Consider the following 7,876-nt stretch of genomic DNA (forward strand, 5'->3'; position numbering starts at 1 on the left):
CAACAACAACAATAACAACAACAACACCGACCAACAAGGACACGCTAGGGAGACAAGCTGATGTCGCCTTCACTCCCTAACTCCTCCCTAACTCCCTAATTCACTCCCCCTAATGTACTCCCAGATATTTATCTATTTATCTTTATATATTTATTTATTCAATTTACTTATTTATTTATTTATTTATTTATTTATTTATTTATTCATTTATCTATTTATCTATTTATTCTTATTCATTTATTTATCTATTTATTTATTTATTTATTTATTTATTTATTTATTTATTCATTTATTTATGGCTGATATCTCTCTCTCTCTCTCTCTCTCTCTCTCTCTCTCTCTCTCTCTCTCTCTCTCTCTCTCTCTCTCTCTCTCTCTCTCTCTCTCTCTCTCTCTCTCTCTCTCTCTCTCTCTCTCTCTCTCTCTCTCTCTCTCTCTCTCTCTTTCTGCTTCTGCTACATCTGCTCCTCCTCTTCCTCTTCTTCCTCCTCCTCCTCCTCTTCCTCCTCCTCCTTTTCCTCCATCACTTTCTCCTCCTCCTCCACTTCCAGATTCCCATCTTTTCTTCCTCTTTTTCCTCCTCCTCCTCCTCCACCTCCTCCCCGCCTCCATCTCCTCCTCCTCCTCCTCCTCCTTCTCTTCCTCCTTCACTTTCTCCTCTTCCTCCTCCTCCACCACTCCTACTCCTCCTCCTCCGCTTCTAGATACCCATTTTTCTCTTCCTCCCCTCCTCCTCCTCCTCCTCCTCTTCCTCTTCCTCCCTCACTTTCTCCTCTTCTTCGTCTTTCAACACTCCTCCTCCTCCTCCTCCGCTTCCAGATTCCCATCTTTCTCCTCCTCCTCCTACTCCTCCTCCTCCTCCTCCTCCTCCTCTTCCTCCTCCTCCTCCTCTTCCACCTCTCCACTCCAGCTTTCTTAAGCTGTAGGTCAAGGTTTACTTGAGAGGCGTGGATGAGGTGTAGACTCAAAAGGAGGAGGGAGGAGGAGGAGGAGGAGGAGGAAGAGGAAGAGGAGGAGGAGGAGGTGGTGGTGGAGTAGGAGGAAGAGGAATTGGAAAAGGAGGAGGAGGAGGTGGAGGAAGAGGAGGAGGAGGTGGAGGAAGAATAGGAGGAGGAGGAGATGGTGGAGGAGGAGAAGGTGAAGGAAGAAGAGGAAGATGTGGTGGAGGAGGAGGGGGAAGAGGAGGAGGAGGAGGAAGAGGAGGATGTGGTGGAGGAGGAGAAGGAGGTGGAGGAGAAGAAAGAAGAAGAGGAGGAGGAGGAGGAGGAGGAAGAGGAGGAGGAGGTGGATGAAGAATAGGAGGAGGAGGAGATGGTGGAGGAGGAGAAGGTGAAGGAAGAAGAGGAAGAGGAGGATTTGGTGGAGGAGGAGGAGGAAGAGGAGGAGGAGGAAGAGGAAGAGGAGGATGTGGTGAAGGAGGAGAAGGAGGTGGAGGAGAAGAAAGAAGAAGAGGAGGAGGAGGAGGAGGATGTAGTGGTGTGGTAGTTGGGGTTATAACTGTGCTGGTTGTGGAAGAGGAGGAGGAGGAGGAGGAAAAATAAGATTTTTATGGTGGGAGAGGAGGAGGAGGAGGAGGAGGAAAAATAAGATTTTTATGGTGAAAGAGAAGGAGGAGGAGGAGGAGGAGGAGGCTAGGGAAGATGTGGATGATCATCTTGGCTGTAATCAGAATTAATGACGTCATATTATATCAATGACGTCATGAGTGGAATGATGACGTCATACGTACTTGTTCATTCCATTTCAAGATTGAATGACTTTGGTGTGGATTCTTATGGTTAATCTCTCCCTCTCTCTTTCTCTCTCTCTCTCTTTCTCTCTCTCTCTCTCTCTCTCTCTCTCTCTCTCTCTCTCTCTCTCTCTCTCTCTCTCTCTCTTTCTCTCTCTCTGATTATCTTAGAAGATCGGAACCACCAAGTCTACCATTAAAAAAAAAAATAAAAAAAAAAAAAAAATCTCAAAATTTCTTAAAGAACAAGAGATGAAGGCTCGACCAAGGTGCCATGGAAGGCGTTTCAAGGTCTCCCATTAAATAATGATAATAATAATAATAATAATAATAATAATAATGATAATAATAATAATAATAATAATAATAATAATAATAATAATAATAATAATAATAATAATAATAATAATAATAATAATAATAATAATAATAATAATAATAATAATAAAAAAATAAAATCTCAAAATTTCTTCAAGAACAAGAGGTAAAGGCTCGACCAAGAGGCCATGGAAGGCGTTTCAAGGGCGCTCGGAGATGTTTTGTCTGTACATTCCCTCCTCCTCCTCCTCCTCCTCCTCCTCCTCCTCTTCCTCCTCCTGTTCCTCCTCCTCTTCCTCTTCCTCCTCCTCTTCCTCTTCCTCTTCCTCTTCCTCCTCCTCTTCCTCCTCCTCCTCCAGTTGTTCTTGTTCCCTAGACTGTCTAAAGATGTTTTGTCTGTACATTCCCTCCTCCTCTTCCTCCTCCTCTTCCTCCAGCTCCTCCTCTTCCTCCAGCTCCTCCTCTTCCTCTTCCTCTCCCTCCTCCTCTTCCTCCTCCTCCTCCTCCTCCAGTTGTTGTTCTTGTTCCCTAGACTGTCTAAAGATGTTTTGTCTGTACATTCCCTCCTCCTCTTCCTCCTCCTCTTCCTCCTCCTCCTCTTCCTCCTCCTGTTCCTCCAGTTCCTCCTCTTCCTCTTCCTCTCCCTCCTCCTCTTCCTCCTCCTCTTCCTCCTCCTCCTCCAGTTGTTCTTGTTCCCTAGACTGTCTAAAGATGTTTTGTCTGTACATTCCCTCCTCCTCCTCCTCCTCCTCTTCCTCCAGCTCCTCCTCTTCCTCCAGCTCCTCCTCTTCCTCTCAGCTCCTCCTCTCCCTCCTCCTCTTCCTCCTCCTCCTCCTCCAGTTGTTGTTCTTGTTCCCTAGACTGTCTAAAGATGTTTTGTCTGTACATTCCCTCCTCCTCTTCCTCCTCCTCTTCCTCCAGCTCCTCCTCTTCCTCCAGCTCCTCCTCTTCCTCCAGCTCCTCCTCTTCCTCTTCCTCTCCCTCCTCCTCTTCTTCCTCCTCTTCCTCCTCCTCCTCCTCCTCCAGTTGTTGTTCTTGTTCCCTAGACTGTCTAGAGACGTTTTGTCTGTACATTTCCTCCTCCTCCTCCTCCTCTTCCTCCTCCTTCCTCTTCCTCCAGCTCCTCCTCTTCTCCCTCCTCTTCCTCCTCCTCTTCCTCCTCCTCCTCCAATTATTGTTCTTGTTCCCTAGACATATTGTACATCGTACTACCGACATACGTGATTATGTACACAATACACTCTTCCCTAATGTGCGGTATGGGATGAAAGGTCGCATCCTGGACGCTTGTCTGGAATGTGGTCTTCCAGAATCTTCTGAAAAGGGGTGAGAGGATTCAGAGGGAAGGAGATCTGGAAAATCGACCTGGAATGATCTGCCGTCTTCCAGTTCGTTGCTGGAACAGCGAGTGATCTGATTATGAATCTTTTATCTGGAGGAAGATGAGAGAGCGTTTGGGTATAGTATAGGGTACTCCTTCTCCTCCTCCTTCTTCCACCTGCTCCTCCTACTACTCCTCCTGCTCCTCCTCCTCCTCTTCCTTCACCAATTGTTCCTCTTCCTCCTATTCCTCCTCCTGTTCCTCTTCTTTCTGTTCTTTCTCTTCCTTCTCCTCCTCCTCCTTCTCCTCCTCCTCCTTCTCTTTCTCCCTCACCAATTGTTCCTCCTCCTCTTCCTATTCCTCCTCTTCTTCATCTTCTTTCTTCTCCTACTCCTCCTTCTCCTCCTCCTCCTTCACCAATTGTTACTCCTCCTCCTCCTCCTCCTCTTATTCCTCCTCTTCTTCCTTTTCTTTCTCTTCCTTCTCGTCCTCCTCCTCCTCCTCCTTCACCAGTTGGTCCTCCTCCTCCAGTACCTCCTCTTCATCCTCATCTCCCTCTTCTTCCTCTTCTTCCTCCTCCTCTTTCACCAATTGTTCTTCCTATTCCTATTCCCTCTCTTCATCCTCTTCTTCCTCTTCCTTCTCCTCCACCTCCTCCTCCTCGCACTCCTATTCCTCCTCTTCCTCCTCCTTCTTCTCTCTTCTCCAGTTGCCCTTCCTCCTCCTTCTTCTCCTCCTCTTCCTCCTTCCTCCAGCTCCTCCTCCTACTCCTCCTCCTTTCACCAATTGTTCCTCCTCCTCTTCCTCCTCTTCTTCCTCCTCCTCCTCTTTCTCATCTTCCTCCTCTTCTTCCTCTTCCTCCTCGTTCCCCTCCTTTACCAATCGTTCCTATTCCTCCTCTCCATTCTCTTCTTCCTCTTCCTTCTCCTCCTCCTGCTCCTCTTTCACCAATTGTTCCTCCTCCTCCTCTTCCTCCTCTTCCCCCTCTTCTTCCTCTTCTTTCTCCTCGTCCTCCTCCTCCTTCACTAATTGTTCCTCCTGGTCCTATTCCTCCTCTTCCTCTTCCTCCTCATTTTCCTCTTCCTTCTCCTCCTCCTCTTCCTCCTTCACTAATTGTTCCTCCTGGTCCTATTCCTCTTCCTCCTCCTCTTCTTCCTTCCCCTTCTCCTCCTCCTACACCTATTCCTCCTCCTCCTCATCTTCCTCCTCTTCTTCCTCCTCTTTCTCCTCCTACTCATCTTCTTCCTCCTTTCTTTCTTCTTCCCTCTGGTCCTCCTCCTCTTCCTCCTCCTCCTCTTCCCCCTCCTCTTCCTCCTCCTCCTCTTCCTCCTCCTCATCTTCCTCCTCCTTCCTTTCCTCTTCCCTCTGGTCCTCCTCCTCTTCTCTCTGGTCCTCCTCCTCTTCCTCCTCCTCCTCCTCCTCTTCCTCCTCCTCCTCCTCCTCGTGGTAATACCCGGAAGTGGATTGGCTCTTGATGTTCCACATCAATCGGGCGCGTGACTGCGGCTGTTGTTGTCATTGATGTTATTGTTGTTGATAATCCCGTCGGTGGTTATTGATGCCTGGTGGGTCTCTCTCTCTTTCTCTCTCTCTCTCTCTCTCTCTCTCTCTCTCTCTCTCTCTCTCTCTCTCTCTCTCTCTCTCTCTCTCTCTCTCTCTCTCTCTCTCTCTCTCTACATGGATTACACGATGACGACTATGACATCATATGTCTAGCTATGACGTCATAAGATCGATGACGTCATGGTCGATCGATGACGTCATAGTGCATTATGTGACGTCATCGTCTTGTTTTTTTTTCACTTAATAACAGAATTCAGCTGAGTAAAGATTAATGTGTACGTGTGTGTGTGTGTGTGTGTGTGTGTGTGTGTGTGTGTGTGTGTGTGTGTGTGTGTGTGTGTGTGTGTGTGTGTGTGTGTGTGTGTGTGTGTACGTCTGCGCTCACCCTGAACTGTGGACTTATGTGAAGAATCCTTATTTGGTCTTTAACTCTCGAATGCTCTGCTCCAAGGTCCAACTACTTTCTCTCTCTCTCTCTCTCTCTCTCTCTCTCTCTCTCTCTCTCTCTCTCTCCTCTCTCTCTCTCTCTTTTCTCTTTCTCTTCTCTTAAGCCTTCCTTCTCCCCCTCCCTCCCTCTCTCTCTCTCTCTCTCTCTCTCTCTCTCTCTCTCTCTCTCTCTCTCTCTCTCTCTCTCTCTCTCTCTCTCTCTCTCTCTCTCTCTCTCTCTCTCTCTCTCTCTCTCTCTCTCTCTCTCTCTCTCTCTTTTCTCTTTCTCTTCTCTTAAGCCTTCCTTCTCCCCCTCCCTCCCTCTCTCTCTCTCTCTCTCTCTCTCTCTCTCTCTCTCTCTCTCTCTCTCTCTCTCTCTCTCTCTCTCTCTCTCTCTCTCTCTCTCTCTCTCTCTCTCTCTCTCTCTCTCTTCCTTTGAATCTCCTTCTCCCCTCCCTCTCTCTCTCTCTCTCTCTCTCTCTCTCTCTCTCTCTCTCTCTCTCTCTCTCTCTCTCTCTGTCTCTGAATAGAAAAGGGAAACACTCGTGAGGCCCCGCCTGTATGTGTGTGTGCGCGCGTGCGCGCGATTCAGATGGTCCAGGTGGAGTTGGCGAGTGGACAAGGCTGGTGGAATGGGGTTACGTGCGGTGGAAGAGGTGGAAAGTGGAAGAGGCTATAGATCCACATAAGAAGAATTTCCCGTTTTCTGTGATTATATTTATTAATTAATTAATTAATTAATTTGTTTTTATTATTTCAAATTATATATATACATATATATACATACATACATACATATATATATATATGTATATATATATACGTATATATATATGTGTGTGTGTGTGTGTGTGTGTGTGTGTGTGTGTGTGTGTGTGTGTATTCACCTCGGATCTGCTGCAGTCTCTGTCGAGACAGCCAGACACCACCCTACGGCAGTGAGCTCAGAGCTCCTTATTAGTGTGTGTGTGTGTGTGTGTGTGTGTGTGTGTGTGTGTGTGTGTGTGTGTGTGTGTGTGTGTGTGTGTGTGTGTGTGTGTGTGTGTGTGTGTGTGTGTGTGTGTGTGTGCGTGTGGCGGAAAACAGCGAAACAGTTTTTATTTATGTTTTTATTTACGCGATACATGTTAAGACGTCATTTCTTCATGTTGATGGAAATTTATTTTCGCGTTTTACACAACTTTATTTTTCGCGAAACTGAATTTCGCGTCATACAGAATTAACGCGAAGCGAAGAAATTATTTGGGTTGTTATTTATTTTATTTATTTATTTACTTATTTATTTGTTTGTTTTTATTCAGGAGTTATTTCAGTGATTTTCTATAGTCACCATTTTTTTCGATATTATAAATTTCGCGATTTACACAATTTACGCGAAGTGAAGAAATTATTTGTGTTTTTATTTATTGTTATTTATCTATTTATTTATCTATTTATTTTTATTTAATTTTTTAAGCTATTTTAGTGATTTTCTATAGTCACCCCTCAAGTAGGGGTTGGTTACCAAATATGGAATTACCATATTTGGGCATGACTCGCCTCATTCTGTTTGCTATACTCCCACAGCGACGCCCCTCCTCCTCCTCCTCCTCCTCCTCCTCCTCCTCCTCCTCCTCCTCCTACTCCTTTTCCTCCTCCTCTTCCTCCTCTTCCTCCTCCTCCTCCTACTCCTCCTACTACTCCTCCTCCTCCTCCTCCTCCTCCTCCTCCTCCTCCTCCTCCTACTCCTTTTCATCCTCCTCTTCCTCCTCTTCCTACTCCTCCTCCTCCTACTCCTCCTACTACTCCTCCTCCTCTTCCTACTAATCCTCCTCCTCCTCCTCCTCCTCCTCCTTTTCCTCCTCCTCCTCCTCTTCCTCCTCAGCTTTCTTCTCTTCGTCCTCCTCCTCCTCCTCCTCTTCCTCTTCCTCCTCCTCTTCCTCCTCTTCCTCCTCCTCTTCTTTCTCCTCCTCCTTTCCCTCTTCCTTCTCTTCCTCCTCCTCTTCCTCCTCCTCTTCCTTCTCCTCCTCCTCTCCCTCTTCCTTCTCTTCCTCCTCTTCCTCTTTCTCCTCCTCCTCTTTCTCTTCCTCCTCTTCCTCTTCCTCCTCCTCCTCGTCTTCCTCTTCCTCTATAGTAGAAACCGATTAAATTGTATGCAACGTCTTAGAGGAGGGAGACTATTAACGCCCCTACGGACCAGGACTACGTGTATTTGTTTATAATTAGATAACTCGTCTCGGGCTTAACTCGCTAAGACTCTTAACCCGTTACCGCGTCCCCCTACGGACCGCAGTCACGTAGTATACTTTTTATGGTTTAGGGAGCTCTTTTCGTTCGATTAAGAGAAAAGCTGGTTTCTCTCTTTCTCTCTTTCTCTCTTTCTCTCTTTCTCTCTCTCTCTCTCTCTCTCTCTCTCTCTCTCTCTCTCTCTTTCTCTCTCTCTCTCTCTCTCTCTCTCTCTCTCTCTCTCTCTCTCTCTCTCTCTCTCTCTCTCTCTCTCTCTCTCTCTCTCTCTCTCTCTCTCTCTCTCTCTCTCTCTC

This window comes from Oratosquilla oratoria, chromosome 12, assembly GCF_046742065.1.
Source record: "Oratosquilla oratoria isolate Oo_2021 chromosome 12, ASM4674206v1, whole genome shotgun sequence".
Lineage (NCBI taxonomy): Eukaryota > Metazoa > Arthropoda > Malacostraca > Stomatopoda > Squillidae > Oratosquilla > Oratosquilla oratoria.